General features: G+C 36.3%; 1 protein-coding gene across 2 annotated transcripts in view; it reads right to left on the reverse strand.

Annotated features, from left to right (window-relative positions):
* Nucleotides 1-18,237, reverse strand: part of TET2 (tet methylcytosine dioxygenase 2) — a 118,333-nt gene that overhangs the window by 99,304 nt on the left and 792 nt on the right. The gene's annotated exons all lie outside the window — the stretch shown is intronic.

Raw genomic sequence — 18,237 nt, forward strand, 5'->3', positions numbered from 1 at the left:
ATAATAAAAACAAGAACAACAGTAAGAAAAATACATTCAAAGCAAACAAAGAAGGCATTTCAAAGCCAGTAGAAACTTACATAGGAAGAATTATCTACCTATAACTATTTTTCACTATGAAATAAATGCCAAGGATATTCAGGCTCAGAAGTATGGAACCACTGAATGATGTCTCATCATGACTTGAAACAGTAAGGGAGATTGGGAATGCCGCTACTTCTCCTAGCCTAGAAAGAAGCTGGTAGCCATATGACTGAATGAACGAAAGCAGAATGAAGAACATAGGCAGTACTCATCTGCCTCAGCTCCAAAAGTCTGTTTAAAAATCACTGTGTAAAAGTAGTAGTAGTTTTACAAATCATGTTTACATTTTGAAGTAGCCACAAAAGTCCTTTGAACACACAATGTTAATAACAAGTATAATAATATCAGAAAGAGCATAGCTGACAATATGTATAACATTTTAGCTACAAATGTTTCCTTGGCTCCAGAAGCTCCCCGGACATTGTCTCAGCTATTATGCTGCATGGATATGAAAGCCTAACTTCACCTATGATGTGAGCTCAATGAATATTTTATCTGTATTTAATTTCGTATAGGGAGAAAGAAGGAAAAACAACATTGGTAGCCTTAAAGAGAAAAGCAGTAAAAACAAAATGATATTACTGTCATTTACTTTTTTTCTTACCATTTTCATTCACTCATACTTTCAACAAATATTTATTGAGTGCCTACCATGTACAGCCTCTGCCCTGTTTGCCGAGGCTGTATACCAGTGACGCATACAACACCCCTGTCCTCTGAGAACTCAGGGAACTAATGGGGGGTCAGACAATAAAATAAATTTTTAAAAAAGCATGAAAAAACAAATATTCTGCCAAGTGACAATAAACTTCATAAGAGGTAATAAACCTTACAAAAGAAAAATAAATAAATCTAATGATGAGTGACCATTCTGTTAGATTGAAGAACCAGTCAGGTAATGAGTTCCTGAAAATGTGACTCAAGGAGACATCAGAAGGTAGGGAAGAAGCCAGGCTCACTCCTGGATGCCTGAAGCAAAAGTCTTCCAGGGAGAGGGGCAGCAAATGAGAAAAAGGGGAGGGAACAGCTCTTGTTTCCAGGTTGTAAAGGATCATTTAATGCTGAAATGGATGCACTGGAAAAGATCTGTGCCTAGACACATTTGGACATAGATCGACCTGAGTTTTTTATTTTCTAGTGGAATTACAAAGCTGAATAAAGATCTTAATAAACATTTAGATAAGAAAAAAGTTATCTAAAAAAAGAAATCAAATTTGTATCAGATATCTCCTAAACAAAACTGGGCAAAAGACAAGAATGTACCAATGTCTCCAAGGTTCTGAGGGATAATTCCTTTGTACCAAGATCATACACACAATTACTTATCGATTAACTCTGAGAAATAATTTAAGGCATTCTGGAAATGCAAGGACTCAGCTTGCCTCCTACACAACATTTCGGGGGGTGGGGGAACTTAGAATGTACACGAGTAAAAAGAAAAAAAAAGAATCAGATACACAGAAAGTCATGGGACTAAAGTAATAATAGTAGACTTAACCAGGAGAATAATGAAAAGAAACTCTAATTCAGAATAGAAAAATTGGAGAGCACAGAGAATAATGAATTTAAGAAGAAAGTATTTCATTCACCAATAGTGTAATTAAGAAATTGGAAAAAATCGTTGCAGTATGATAAAAACATATGTTCTTTTTATCAATAATCAGAATTTTCCAGAAAAATTAAAATCTCGCAAGGAAATACAAGTCCAAAAGTGAAAGAACACTAAAATAGGGCACCAATTTGAGGAACTAAAGAAACTGAAGGAAATGCAATACATTTCACCTCAAAGCTTAAAATATTTCCTCTGGAACCAACTGAGTTTTAGTGCAATGGGATCATTTTTTCCTTCTGCACACATTCAACCATACCACTTGACATTATAGTGATCTCTGAACAATCAGAACACTGTAAATGCTGTTTTTTTCTATTAGCAACACGAAGCAACAAACAAAGCACAGGAGAAATAGCTACAAATGCAGAATAAAATATAAATATTATAAACTGAATGATAGAAAGCAATGGTATAGAATCCAGAAGTAGTCAGAAGGTAGGGGAAGAAAAGTAGTTAGAAATGAGGAATACTAACTTTTATAGCTTCCATGATGGGAAGGTCAGAAGGCTATAGTCTGACACTGTTAATTTTAAAAATTAAAAATTAAATGTGCTACTATGAGAGAAAATAAAGACATACTTCTGACTGTGTCATTTAAAATTGTTTGGTTTTGTTGTTACCATATACTTATAATGTTTGAAAAGTCACTGTAGAAAATATCCAATCATTCACACGCCCCAGTTTTGTACTTACTTCCCAGAAATGACAGTTCCGCCTTAGAATGGTACTGAAGAGAATTTCCAAACTACACAAGACACCCAGTGTGTCAGGAAGCATGTGTGGTCTATGTGGTGAGGGTCCACTGTGCACTTGGTTACACACTAATTATTGTGGGGGATCCAACAAACACATGAGATGTGATCTTGGCTCTCATCAAAATTTCAGTCTTGATGAAAGAAGACAAATAGTTATTATTATTTTAAACTGTTAACTAATTGGGAACACTCCATAACATCTTTCACAGGGGCCCCAAATCCCAGGACACCACTATGTAAGGGATTTTCATTCCCATGGGAAGCTCCTGGGAGCATGGAAGGACTATCGTCAATCTTGAAGCAAGGTATGCCAAAGTATCTATTCTTGTCCCTAGAATGGGATATGAAACACTTAAGAAAAAGTAACATCTATAATCTGCAGTAGTTTTTAAATTGTGCATGCTGTTATTTTATATTTCTGTGAACAAGCCTGCATCTTTTCACTTAGTTGACCCAACAAAGGCAATAAACGGTGACTGTGAACAGATGAAACTACAAGCTCACAGCTTCTATCTTGATTGAAACAATACAGGAATGGAAATAATCTTTAATCTCTTCCCTCCAGGGCATCCTTCAGAGCCCATGCTCTCAGACTTGTGTAATCTGTCAGGCCCCAGGGCTGGGAAAGCTATGTCAACTCTAGTACCTAGGGCCATTCAGGCATTTGAGGAATCACACCTTCGAGCAAAGGGCTGGACGCATCCTGGGAAATTCTTCTTTTGACCCATTAGGCAACCTGCAACTTCCGTCTTGTTTTATTTTTAAAAAATCATAGTACTGATTCTTCCCTATGAGTCTATATACGCCCCAAGCACATAAGGATGGTGGCTCTCTTCTTTCCTCATACACTGATGCTCCACATATGCTTAAGGAATGAACAAATATTTATTCAGTCACTGCAATTTTACCAAGATGCTATACATTTGATTTACATCAACTCATCTGAATGACTGTCTCAACACACATGAGACATGTTTTAGCAGCTGTTTCAATTGTACAGATGCAGAAGCAAATTCTGAGATGTTAAGGTTACTAATGCTGAGTAAGAACACACACAGCTTATAAGAAGAAAAGGTGGGGTCTAAAACTAGATCTTGTAGCTGTTTAGGAGTTGATTTTGATGCCTTGGAAATAAGGAGGTAACATAGATTCCCTTGAGGGGAAAATACAGTAAAAAGCAAAAATAAGTGAAAAGAGGATGGGAAAGAAAGGTCATACAGGCGAGTACACCGAGGGGGAAGCAATTACAGTCCCAATAGGATGAAGAGAAAAAAAAAATGAGTAAGGGAAGTAGAAATGGAAAGGGGCCAGGCCAGTTAACACAGTAAAATATTTTATAGAGTTTAGTAATAAATTTGCAAGTAGGGAGATGGCAAAGATAATTCAAAATGAATAGGAAAGTTATTTACTCCTGTTCTAGTTCGTTCCTCAGTACTATTGGGAGTACTAACAGCACCAACAGAAATAAAGGCAATGTGAGAATCAGTAAGATAATCTCTCGAAAGTACATGGCACTTAACACAATGTAAAAATGTATTCAATACTGACTGTTATTAGAATAAGTATCCTATTATGCTTTGAGACAACTGTCTTTCCCTTCCCAAGCCCCCATTTTTCTCATATGTAAGTACAACAGATAAGTTAGAGAGTGTCTGAAGTCCTTTCAGCCATTAACAACCTATGATTTTATTTTTGAAAATGTACTACATTTTTGCAAATCGGAAAAATGATTTATTAAAACGTTAAAAGGTGGCGGAAATCCAGGTAGCAATCAATGTTTTGTAAGTAGTTGGAAACATCTCTAATTTATAGACACACAGAATTAAACATGCAGTCCAAAAAAAAAAACCTGCTAAAAGTTCAAAGGAAGAAAGTTTTAGATAAGTTGTAACAAGTAGGCAAGAAAACTTGAACAGGTATTTATTGAAGACACTTCATAGTCTCCATGTGTGTGTGTGTATGTGTACATACATATATATACATTATATATATATGTGTGTATATATATATATATTTTTAATGTGTTCCCCTTACTGTTTTAGGCACTTTTCCATGTTAAACACAGTTGCTGGTATAGTTGAATGAATACCACCATTTTATTATTACATATTTTCCAAAATTATTACTTACTGATTTTCCTTCCCTTTCTCATGATTCTACCAAATAAGAAGGAGCTCCCTTCCCCCAGGTTGCTGTAGGTATAGGCTCTTACACAGATGATATAATGTTAAGCAAAGTAGTTCTACACAAATATTCAGTGATGGTGCACATCATTTCTATATGCAGTAGGAATGACATACTTTCAAAAACAAAACGAACAATGGGTGAGAAACAATTTCAAAACAACAGAAAATGGTAGCTCTAACTCCAATGATCTGTTTTCATGTAGATAAGTGGTAACATTATTAGGGATGGTTAAGTTGCCGTAACTCCTGAAAGAGCCTGAGTCAGCGTGGTTATGAAAGAGAGTGATACTCTCGAGAGCTTCATCACCTCCAGTCCTTGGATTCTAAAGCACTTACTCACTTGTCCCAGTTAAATGCTACTATTTTAAGTTCAAAGTAGAAAGCTTCTTTCGGGTGGTAACGATAGTTTAAAATAAACTATGTGGGGTGTTGGGGGAAAGCCTCATTTAAACATGTGCCATATTTCCCCCTTCCATCCCCAGTCAAGTTTTACTCCATCAGTGCTTCCTTATTCTGTGTCAGTCAGTGTTCGTGATCCAGTTCATTAAACAGCTTATGAGCTACAGACCACTCTTTCCCCACCCACCTCCATTTTTACATCACTGGTGTTCAGAATTCTGGAACAGTGTGTATACACAGTAAACTGTGCTTGACCACACAGGGAGGCAGAAGGGTGACCTGGGAGTCCTGTGCAACAGGGAGTAATACCCTAGTGCCAATCTTACCAGCACCAAGCCAGCTGTTTGTTCTTATGTATGAGCTCCTATTTGATTCCTCAGCTATTTCCTAAAAGAATCACATTAATAAATGTAATGTATACAAAAGACCCAGAGGTTTTTGTGCAACTTCATAATATTTTTAAAATGCATGACATTAGTACTTTTTTTCATTTTATATTCATAGAGATTTTAATGATGGTTTAATTAGCCATTTCTACCAAGGACTTAACTCATGTACCAAAAGTCCAAAACACAGTGTACACTCATGAGTAACTGCAAAGGAATAAACAGCCTAAAATTTTAGTATTGCCTCTTGTGTGTATATTTCACCCTCAACCTACACTTTTGATATTTTATAATATAGAGAGATTTGCCACTAAGTCTCATCTTTATGAAGATAGTTCACCCATTAATTTTTATTGCTTGCTTGCTAATTCAAGTGAAACTATACTCAAATGAAAGTTATATTTAAATCCATTTCTTTTTTAATTTAATCTTTGTTTCCTTTTTCTCATTACCATTTAGTCCCCTTACAGCCTCCTGTCCCCAGAAATCACCACATTGTCCCATTTCTTAGCAGAAATGCATTAATAGCCTTTATCAAATTATGACTACTTTCAGTGTATAACCACACATGATTTACTATCCAACAAAGGTATTAGGAGAAGAGAAAAATTAATGTTCCAATATAGGATAAAGAGGTTCTTGTGAAAGTCCAAGAGCACTCAGATGTTGCACTGCTCTTGGTAGGAAAGCACACTCGTAAGTAATTTCACAACAACTTTGACTGTTCGGGCCTAGGGCGATTAAACTAAATATGTCATCTGCAGACCAAAGCAATGAAAAGCAAGCAAATACAACAAGCACATAAAAAGAACATTTTTAAGCCTATAATCTATTTCTACCATATCTTAACTCAATATTTTAGAAATAAATAGTATCTTACAAGTGATAAACACTAAATAAGTTATATCTTTACAAATACAGAAGGAACTTTTCAGTCAGCCACAGAGATAAAAAAAAGAATCCATTCTTAGATTTCATTGTGTTAATTAAGTGAGTCACTCTCTTGGTAATTTCTTCCAAATGAGAACAAACTGAGATGTAAAAACAGCAAAACTTATTTAAATAAATTTAATGATTAAAATTGATTTCTAAGCTTTATATGTAAATGATAGATTTGGACAGATAATCTCTAAGTTGTTCCATATCTACATTTCTGACAGCTCTGGAGGGGTCAAGTAAAAAAAGGAAAAAACACAGAGAAAGAACACAAGACACAGACAACAGTATGGTGATCGTGGGGGGAAGGGAGTGGATGGAGGAGGAAGAGGGTATAGGGGAAATAAATGGCAATGGAACAAATACAATGAAATTTCTCAAAAATGAGAAAAGCAAAACAAAGAAAACAGAATAAATTTGTTGCTTGGTTTATCTCTTGGAAAAAGAACTTTTATTTTTAAAAGTTTAACAAATATATTTCCTTTATGGTATCACTTTTCAAAGAGTCTGATCTTTTCTCTTTTTAGAAAGGTGGTATTTTAAATGTATATATTTTTTCTATGAAAGCAGAGTTCACACCTGATCTTAGCCAAAAGGCCAAAAGGTGATGCAGGCAGAGTTCATATAAACCGACTATTTAATTAACTACAAGTTTATTTTTCAATGATCTTATTTCAATTCTTTATTAGGCAAAACCGGTCTATTTTTGGATAATTTATTATGATACCCATCTAAAATGCAACATAAAAAGATCTCAAAATTCACTCATATTTTAAATATTCCAACCAGTCATCTCACAATTTACAAGGAAAAGCACCAGAAAACATAAAACAGATACACAAGATTAGACATTTAAATTCTTGGTGCTTTATTTTTTAACTCAGACTTTATTGATTAATATAAATGAAAAATTCTTAAATCAACCTGGAAAAAGGAAAACAATTCCCTAAGCATAAACAACAAAAAAAAAGTCAACCCCAAGTTTTGATGAGAAATTAAAAATGGAGGAGGACTGAGGGAGGTGTGGCAACTGGGAACAGAAGGACAAAGTGGGGGGAGACAGGAGGCTGCAGGCTGCGTGCGAAGGGTGATCAAATCGTTTTCTTGAGTGTTCTGTGGTCTGTCTAGCTCAGCAAGTCAGATCATGAATTCTCTTGCATCTGAAGATGCTTACAGATGGGGAAATACACTTTTAAAAAAAGGTGTTTGTGAGACTGGGCAGCAGGCACGTGTACTTCAGTCACAGCGGCACCGTAATTACAACCAGAACCAAGGCACAATCTGCCCACATTTTCCAAAATCACAAAAAACTTTGGCATAGCTGGCTGCAGGAGTTAAAAAAAGATCAATCCTATATTAAGGCACAGCCTTTGAGGTTTGGGTAGAAAAAATGCTCATTGAGTGGGTGAATCCTGACCTAGACACCTTGATCTTTGGTTCATGACCCTGTCAGAGCCAGACAAGGACTCGCGGACTGTGAATTAAACTGTTTGATTTCTCCGCCCACAGACACACAAAGCCCTGTACGCTCTCAGCTGTTACATAAGAGTCTCTGGAATCCCAGGACGGTGTTTGTAAATAGCGCTGCCATGCTCAGGGCACCCACGTGTCAAATGTTGATGTGACCGCGTGTAATCAGAGGGCGAGAAAGCATCAGAGAGCTCCAAAGAGAAACCTTCCATTTCTTTGGCCCCCAGAAGGAACAGACATGTGTTAAGAAATTATTCTAAGGGTGATTTACTTATTTTTCTTTTTTCCTTTCCTCCCCTCTTCTACTCGCCCCCATAAAAATTAGTGGGAGGAAGAACCAGATAAAGTAATCGATCTCCATTGCATTTCTTTCCTTATTTAAGTAGTTCCCAACCCAAGGAAAACATCAAAATTAACTTCCCTCCCTAATTAGATTCAGGGTAAATTTTTGTAATCTCATCAATGCATTCTGAGTGAACTTTGTACCTCCTCTCGCCCTAAGACTTCTCGTTTTCATTTGCTGATCTACTCCGGAGTGGACTGAAATACGATGAGAGAAGGGACTGCATACCACTAGAGACACACTAAGTAAGCAGATGCTTTGCAAAGTGACAACTGACAGCCAAATAAAATTACAATGTGACCTTTTCAGTAGTAAATATCCAATGGGTTTATTTGGGTGAAGAGAAACACAATGTGGTATTTTACCTGTCTTCTTATTTAAAATTTTACTCTCATCTACATTTATTTTATATTTTACAATGAGTTTGTGAAGAGGAAATAGACTCAGTCCTTAAGGAGGCTGAATTCTTACCAATAATAGAGAATAATAACAATGTGAATAATTAAGGTTTTCTTACATCTAAATATGAAAAATTTCCCATAATCTTCAGGATTATTTAAAGCATGACAAAATATAACAATTCAAAAAAAAGTTAAAGCAATACTGTCAGTAGTGAATTAAACTTGTGTTTCTAAATATACTCTGAATGAAACAATATCTCAAGCCTGGGTTTTAAGTAATTTAAAAAAATGCCTTGTCCTGTATATTTCATATACTTATTAAAATGGTTTTAAAATTATATATTTATCTATGAAAATGTCTATAAAACTTCCTACTTAAAATAAGAATCACACTGAAGAGTAAACGTTAAATTTCAAAATATAGAAAATTTAGTTACCAAAGTTAGTAACCAAATGTCCTTTCCAATTTTGATTTTCAGTAGAAACATATAATCAAGTCATAGCCATTAAAGGCAAGTCATTAGAAAAAATGCCTACTAGCTTTGATTTCTGACAATGTTTTTCCTCAAGCAACAATGTGGGAGACATTCCAAAATTAAACACGACTTTCTCATAATGTCAGTTATAGATATTACACCTTCTTAGGAGGAAATGTAACCATTTAGGTGGCTGGATTTATATAAAGATAGGTTAAATCTAGAGTACAAAGTTTAAAATATGCACTTCCTTGCTAAAATGTACCTGCTTCTCTTTTAACTAAGACAAATTAATTTACATGGTATTTTTAGTTTGGAATATGTGTTCCCCTCTCATATTTGAAAAGTATCGATTTATGGTATTTGTCCTTTCACCAGCTATGGTGGGTATGTTAAAATATGAATGTAACTGAATTACTGTTTTAATAAATAAACTCACTTCTCAAGATGCCCATTCAATGAACTATATCAGACACTTTATTTGCAGAAATGGTTCCTTGTTCTGTTATGAAGTATGCAGTAAAACAAACAAAAGGCTAATAATTATCCAAACTAATTAGAGAGTGTCTAAAAGCTATCCTTTTAATGCAAAAATCATGAAAGGTTATAAAAGAGCTGAGTGAGTTTTATAGCCAATGGCAAATATAGAAATTTTGTGACTTCAAAGTAAGAGACTTCAAACAAAAGTGGAAAAAGTGCTGAAAGAACAAACAGATTTAAAAAATAAATTAATAGGAACAAGACAGTGTATTAGGAATGGAATCTGGGTGTGACATCATTGTATTATTTTCAGGTTCTGGTGCTTTCCTTTGGAAGCAGCACAACTAATAATTAAGGTAATTTTAATGGGTGCCCTGGTTTCTTCATGCAGACAGGGAAGAAAAACATGGGGAATAACTCAGAGACAAACCATGTTATCTGCTCTGGGTTTCACTGTCATTCTTTAAACCTGTTTTCGTCAGTATTACAAGACAAAAATATACCCATTTGAAGAAACTATAATAAAAACTCATAATGATAGTTGGGTGAATAGTTCCCATTAAAGTATAACCTGGACATAGAACTAGATTTAATTCTCTAGTAAGAAAATAAGTGACTTGATAAGGCAGGTTATAGCAACAGCTCATGAGACATGGCAATAGTAATTAAAATTATCATTACTTTGCAGTACCCCCAGAACAAACTATGAAACTCTCTAAATAATATAAGTAGCAAATAAAGAAATATGAATACTATCTGTGGCATACAAAGCTAAATATATAAACAATAAATCAAAATATCCCAATGTCTATATATCTCATTTGTTTGAAAGGATTATAATTTTTAGAAGTACATTGGAAAAGCAAAGATAGAGTACCACCCTCAAACCCAGTAAACACCTTTTCTGATATTATGGGGATACTTGTATAAAAATCTGTTGTCAACCGAGGTTGTTCACCAAGCATTAAGGGAAACAAAAAAGGGTAAATGTGAAGAGGTTATTCATTTCTCCCCTGAGGAGGACCACACCTATAGTCTACCTATGGCTCTCCATAATAATCAGTATGTCAACTTCCTGATGGGTTACAGGGTTGTCCAACTTTTTGGCGTCTCTGGGCCACACTGGAAGAGAAGAACTGTCTTGGGCCACACATTAAATACACAAACACTAATGAAACCTGATGAGCAGTTAAAAAAAGGCTTTAAGTAAATTTACAGTTTGTGTTGGGCCACATTCCTAGCCATCCTGGGTCGCCTGCAGCCCATGGCTCGCAGGTTAGACACCCCTGGAAGGTTCAAACATGAGTGTCTAACTTCTGCCTGTCACGAATATGCAACAAACTTACAATTAAATGCCATGATCATATTCCTAAAAAGTCAAATTCTGTCATTTCCACAGCTCTTCCTTGAAAAAGTAATGATCAGAGCAATTACACGAAGCCAAGACATGTTCTCATTGAGTAGAGTCACAAGTATGCTGTTATTAAAGCCGAATGCCTCCCTATCACTGAATCTCTCCCACCCCCGTAGTCAGTCATGGTCCCAAGCTATGGGATCCAACTGGCAGCCACCCAAAACTGTCATCAGAATAAGACGGGAGATAAGCATTGCTCAACAAGAAAAATGTCTGGTATCTAGAATTACATAAAGTTAGAAATTCAAATAAACCGACCCCACATAATTTGCCCCGTGTGTCCAAAACTATAAATCCTAATTTCATAGGGAGTGGCCCTAAACATTTGTACTCATTTGATCATAAATAAGTTTGTAAAAATTTAGTTGGTGTTTGTAAAAACTGTGGCCATGTCTGGCAAAACAGAGAGAGCCATCAACAATTCTGACCCTAACTTCTTCTCACTTTGTCTCGACATCACAGAGACTGCTGCAGAGCAAGTTCTTTCTTAACCCGAGTTCACGTCTGCAATGCCCTGCAGTATCAGTGCACAGAAGCAGACTCCTTTGCTTAAGCCCGATGAAATGTTTTGCCATTTTAATTTTACAAATGATAGATGATAATAAGTGAAGATATCAAGAGTAAAAATCAAAATTTGGTAGGCTACCCCGTGTATCCTCCAGTGCCCTTCTGTTTACATAGATGAGAAATGTTAATGCAGAAAATAAAATCATCTAGGACTTGTCCTTGTTTTTAGATTAAACTACACACCTGGCAACAGTTTAATGGAAAAAATGGCAACTTTTATATGCATTCCTTTTAACACTCCAGTAACATCTTCTGAATTAATTGGAGAATGGCTAAGTAATCAAATACATTTGAGAAGGTTTCTTGCAGTTATACATTAAATTCTGTTCACAAAGTCACCAAACCTATCACCTGTCAAATGAATTATCTCGGGGAATTCCTAAAGGCTCTTATTCTCCACTAAACTCAATGGTAAACTTTTGTGTAATGAAGTCTCCTTCTCATCTATGTGAGAAATGCAACTTCACAGAACTCACTGGCATCACATTTCTACAAAAACACAATGACATTCAAACAGTACCTACATCTTTTTGCATGAGACATGAGATACTTTCTGAAAGCCATGTATATTGTCAATGGTATGTATTTTTTTAACAATGTCATTGACATTGTCAGCATAGAACAGAATTTCCTCTTTAAAGTATACAATTCGGTGGTTTTTAGAGTTGTGCAATCATTACTACTCACTTATTGATCATTTCATCAGCCCAAAAAGAAATGCTATACTGACTAGTGGCCAGTGCCCTTTCCCCCATCCCAAGCCCCTAGCAATGACAAATCTACCTTTGGTCTCTTTAAATTTGTCTATTTTGGACATTTCATATCAGTGGAATCATACTGTATGTGGCCTTTTCTTACTTCTTTCAAGGTTCACCTATGTTGTAGCATTGATCAGTAATCCATTCCTCTTCATTACTGAATAATATTTCTTTGTATGAATATACCACAGTTTATGCACTTATGAGTTGGTGGGCATTTGAGTCATTCCAATTCTTGGTGATTATTAATAATGCTGTTTTGAATATTCAAATACAAGTGTCTACATAGACAACTGTACACATTTTAAGTCTTATGAGTTCCCTTATGTCACTGACATATACCTACACTTTTACTAGTAGTAGTAATGTGGTGGTACAACATAGTGGATGAAATGAGATCTCGAGATAAGCTGCCTGAATTCAAATCTCAGCTGAGCTGTGTCCTGGCTGTATGAACCTGGGCCAGTTTTAAACTCGCTGTGCTTCAATTTTCTCACCTGAGACGGGGATAATAATAATACCTATTTCTAGACTTGTGGTGAGAATTAAATGACATAACTTACAATAATATAAATCATTAACACAATTTAAAATATTTTGAACACAAAGGCATTTCAAGCAAAAAAACATATTCTGAGGCACATTTTGATAAGGTATGGTGGCATAATCACGACTGATAAAGTCATAAACTGTTGAACTTTTTGTTTTCAGGAAAAAGTTTTAAAATATCTGATTGTGTGATAAAATGGTACAGAGTTAATACACACATGCACATTTGACAAGTACAGGTCAAACTGTGGAAACCTGGATTAAGATGGGAAGACTAAATCAATGTCAGCATCTTGGTTGTGATATTACACTACAGTTTTGCAAAACGTTACCACTAGGAGAAATCAGAATGTTGTGCGTGCCCAGTTAGTATTATTTTATACAATTCCACGTGAATCTACAACTATCTCAATAAAAAAAAAGAACCCTGAAGAATATAGAATCCAGAACTAATTTCCTAAAAGTCATTAGACTATGTGCCAACAATGGGTGACTTTTTAAAATTCTCACCCAAGGATGTTTATTGGTTTCAGACAGAGACAGAGAGGGGAGGGGAGGCAGAGGGAGAGAGAGACAGAAAGAGAAACATTGATATGAGAGAGAAACATCAATTTGTTGCCTCCCATACATGTTCCAACCGGGGACTGAACCCACAACCTAGGTATGTGCCCTGCCTGGGAATCAAACCCATAACCATTTGGTGTATGGGAGGAGGCTCCAATCAACTAAGCCACCTGGCTAGGACTACAATGGATGACTTTGATTAGCTAATCACACTAGGCTTTAGAAAGTACATTTGAGGAAAAGCACCATCATTACCATCATCACCTCCGTCAGCAAGACTTTTTATGTTAATTGTCTCTTATGATTGTGAATATATCACACATTTTCTAATTAAAGAACATTATTTTGTTCTATGCTACTTACTAAATATCTTTCCAGTTTTCATTGAGATGAAATTGACAATAAACCTTGTGTAAATTTAAGGTATACAGTGTAACAATTTGATATATGTATATACATTGGGAAATGATTACCACAATAAAGTTAGTAAATAAATCTATCACTTCACATAGTTACAGTTTTTGTGTGTATGTGTATGGTCAGAACATTTAAAATCTACTCTTAGCAAGTTTTAAGTACACAGTACCGTGTTGTTAAGTACATTGACCATGGTGTACATTACATCCCAGAACTTACTTATCTTACAGATGAAAACTGGTACCCTTTGACCACATTTACACCACCCCCACTCCCCACTCATTCATTAAATCTTGACCGAGTAGGAAAGCACTAGGTTGTATTAGGGAATGAAAGGACACAGGAATCAGATTTAAAACTCTATCAATATACACAATCTAATTTAAAAGAAACTCTTACAATATTTTCAATGAAGCAATCAGTTCATTTTATGTCCTATCAGGGGTGTCCAACCTGCAGCCTGCAGGCCTCACGCAGCCCAGAATGACTGTGAATGTGGCCCAACACAAAAATCATAAATTTCCTTAAAACATAATGGGGTTGTTTTTGTGATTATGTGTCGCAATGTATTTAATGTGTGGCCCAAGACAGCTCTTCCTCCAATGTGTCTCAGAGATGCCAAAATACAGGACATCCTTGTGAACTCTATTTCAAAAACACTTCATCCTCATTTATTCATCTTTTAATTTAATTCTCGGATTATTTGGAGATTGATTTCAAATCAGTTTGAGTAACAACCCTTACTAAGTATGAAATAGTGAGTTCTAAATTCTTAAGACTACAGATCAGTTGACATTATCACTGAATTTATTTATAAATAAAATATTGAAAACCCACCTACTATCTATTTCTACTACTTGAAGCCTGGCATCTTTAACTGCATTTCATGACAAGTGGAGAAAGCATGAATCAAAACTGATGGAATTTTCTAGTTTGGAATGTGTGACCATAATTCGTTTTATTTAGAAAAGATTATATATCCATTTTCAGTGTTTTCCTGCAATGTACAATGTAGGATCAGAATAATGCTGGGAATAAGTGGACAGATAAAATGATTCTGGGGTTGCAGCCACAATGCCTCAAGTGTTCACTTCATCCTCTCCCCTTCTGGAACTCTTGTCTCCTACTGTATACCAAACCAACAGATGTACTCGATAACCTCCTAAAATAATGTCACAGTATTTGCTGAGCTTTTGCAGTAAGTCAAAATAAAAATTGGAGATCTAGACCAAGTAAATACCATATATTTGGCAAAATCATTTGTGGTTGTGTTCTTCAACACAGTTTCCAAGCTAACCACCAGCTCTACTTGGCAAGCCAAGGCTCCCACAGTTAAGGCTCCAATTGTAAAGTTGGCTTGTGAGATATTTCACTGCTCTGGCTTTGGTGCCATTACCACTCTTAAGAACTACTGTGCAATGGTGGAATAATAGTTGACAAAAATGTTACTTTGGAGAACCAACCCTGTCCTCTGGTCCAGAGTTGTAACCTGTCCTCACAATAGGAAATGATTACAGTACAACACTCAATAGGGTTGTTTATAAAACAAAGAAAACTCCCTCTAGTAATTTGAGATGCTAGGTAAGACTTAAATTCTACCAGAAGCAACAGTTGAACCTAGAGTAGAAGGAATGAGAGCATAAAAAGCAGAACTAATATTTCTAAGTATTAGACCTTCTAAAATGTCAAATATCCATAGCTTTTGAAGGTATTTTATTTCAAGGTAATTTCATAAGAACTCACAAGATTTACTAATTTGGATTTGGGGCAGGAAGCAAAATAGAGTTTCTGCCTAGGTGTGTCTGTGAATGAATCATAAGAAGGGCTTTTTAATGAGGTCAGCAAGTAAGGAAACACATTTCAGTGGTGACATTTGGCTCACAACACTGTGTATGGGTGGAGCTTTGGAGAGATTGATAGAGAAATTCTAACTTCAGCAAGTGAAACCAAAAGATTAACTACAGTTTTTATTACCTAATACAAGTCCAGTGCCCAAATGGGACTCTAAAAGTCTGTCCTAACAAGTCCTCTGCAGGTGCACTACACTTGTTCTGGAAGTGCTGTTGACCTGCCAGTGTGTGGGCCCATGTGCCACTTGCACCAGAATCCTGCCACTCCCTCAGGGCCCTGGCCAGGACCAGCACAGTACCCCATCTAAGGAAGGCACTGAGAAAAGAAAAGTTTGGTAAGTGTGTGAATTTAAACAAAGCAGGAGATGTCCTCATTCTGAGTTAATTCCTCATTAACCATTAGTTCAATAAGAAAATAAGTGAAGCAATATTGTAGCTTAAGAAAAACTACCCTGTGGTTGTCTATCAGTCTCCTAAAATTTAATTACCCCAGACAGTTCTTCCATGAAATTTTAGAATCATCCAGATGGTCCTAATTCTCACAAATATGGTAAATGAAGAGCTGATGTTATGTTTTTTTTTATCACAAACTATTTATTCCATACTCACTCAAGTAATTTGTTTTTTTTTCCTAATAAAAGAAATAGTGGCACTTTTGTTCAGATTGGTGAATAATATGTTCATCTCTCTGTAATCATTGAAGCTCTCATAAAACATTAATTAGCAGCTATTTTCATTATGCAAATATGATGCATAAAATAACAACAGAGTCTAAATTTGATAATAGAAAAGAACAAGCCTTCATAGTCACAATCAAAATTATTAACCAATATAGGTAGTGTTACTTACCAATGTGAGTAGAAAATACTATATCTATTATTATTTGAATAACTTGAAGACAAGTATATACATTTTAAAAAGTTCGCCCAAAGTAGATACAAGTCTGTTAGGAAAAGAAATTATGTTTAACTCTGAATTGATTAAATAATTTAACCATAGTTTTCTCAGCAACTACTAAGCATTTATGATAATACCCGTGCTTTTTCTTCAATGTTTTATGAACAATAACCAAATGAGCTGTTTCTGTTTCACAGAGATGAGTAATACTTCTCCCTGTTCATGTGAAATAACCTCTAGAATCAATGATTAAAGTAAACTTGACAGCTTTTTGAGAGATCGAAATAGAAAGAGTTACAAAGTGAACTACTGAGGACAGACGGTTTCAAAAGTCTTATTTATGGAGTAATGTCTAGTGCTGTGTTTTTTCTTGTCCCGTTTTTAATCATATGTGTCTTGTTAACTTAAGCTTAACTTTCCAATCATTCCCTAACACTTCTCTGCTTACTAAAATTAAAGAAATCAATATCTACTGTGTTGAAATTTGTATTCTATTTCAAATCTGTTATGAAACACATATGCAAACATATAAAAGAATATAATTCCCCTCCGGTATTTCAACTTCCCATTAAAGTGCAAAATAATTATTTCATTAGCAAGGCAACAATATTCACAACCTTCAACCACACAAAATCGACATCTTTTCCTTGAACATCTCAACTTCCCCTAAGATCCAACCTTACTCTTATGCTAGATCATTTGTTGGTGACTATTTGGGGGCTTGGAGTTGCCATTATTAACCCTGATTGGAGAGGGGAAATGACAATATCTAATATGAGATTTGAGATTTTAAATCCATATATATATCCAACTTCCTAGACAAGCAAATATAAAAATATTTCACTAAATCGTAAGCACATAACTGGAAAATAACCTTTCTTTCAGTTCCTAAACACTAGATGAACGAGGGGGAAATCACTCAATGCAGCTAAAAGTATGTCACGAAGGCAGTGGCCAGCAGATGAGGTATTTCATAGCAGACCTTCTCAGGAGTCTATCCAGGCCACACTTTATTTTGCCATAGGTAGAAAACTCTCCATAGAAACTCTGTTAGCTTAATAACACCAGTCAAGCAGCCCCAGTGGAAGGATTCATAAGGATTCGAGAGTGTGTGTGTGGAGGAGGAGGAGAGGAACAGGGGGAGGAAAAGAAGAGACAGAGAACGGGAGAGAGATAAAAGAACCAAGAAAAGAGAGCAGCCAGGAGAGAACGAGAAATTTGGACGGGACTGTTAAAAATCTGCCTCTCCACTTCTCTGTTTCTTTGCTGGGATTGGGTTTCATTTCTTTGGGCGCCCCTGACCTTGCAGTCTTCCAACTCTGCGCGCTCCCCCTCCCGCCGGCCCCCTCCCCGGGCCTGCGCCTGCCTTTGTGTCTGCCTGTCACTTACCGGGAGCCCCACGGAGCGGATTCGGGAGCAGCACAAAGCCCGGACAGAGATTTGCCCACAAATTCTCTCACTCTCACTCCGCAGGCTGCAGGGCACGGCCCGTCTCGGAGCTGATGTGCCTCGAGAAAGTGGGTTCTGCTCTTGTTTGGGGGACCGGAGAAACTACTCTTTCCTCTCTCACTCGGCGCCGCTCACAAAACGCGCGGACTTAGGAAAAAACAAGCCCCCCTCGGTGTGCTCCAGTTTCACTCCCCGTGACATTCGCTCGCACGCCCCCCGAGAGGAGGACACGGGGGAGGGAGGC

Source organism: Sturnira hondurensis, unplaced genomic scaffold, assembly GCF_014824575.4.
Source record: "Sturnira hondurensis isolate 20B ecotype Veracruz unplaced genomic scaffold, ASM1482457v3 Scaffold0021214, whole genome shotgun sequence".
Lineage (NCBI taxonomy): Eukaryota > Metazoa > Chordata > Mammalia > Chiroptera > Phyllostomidae > Sturnira > Sturnira hondurensis.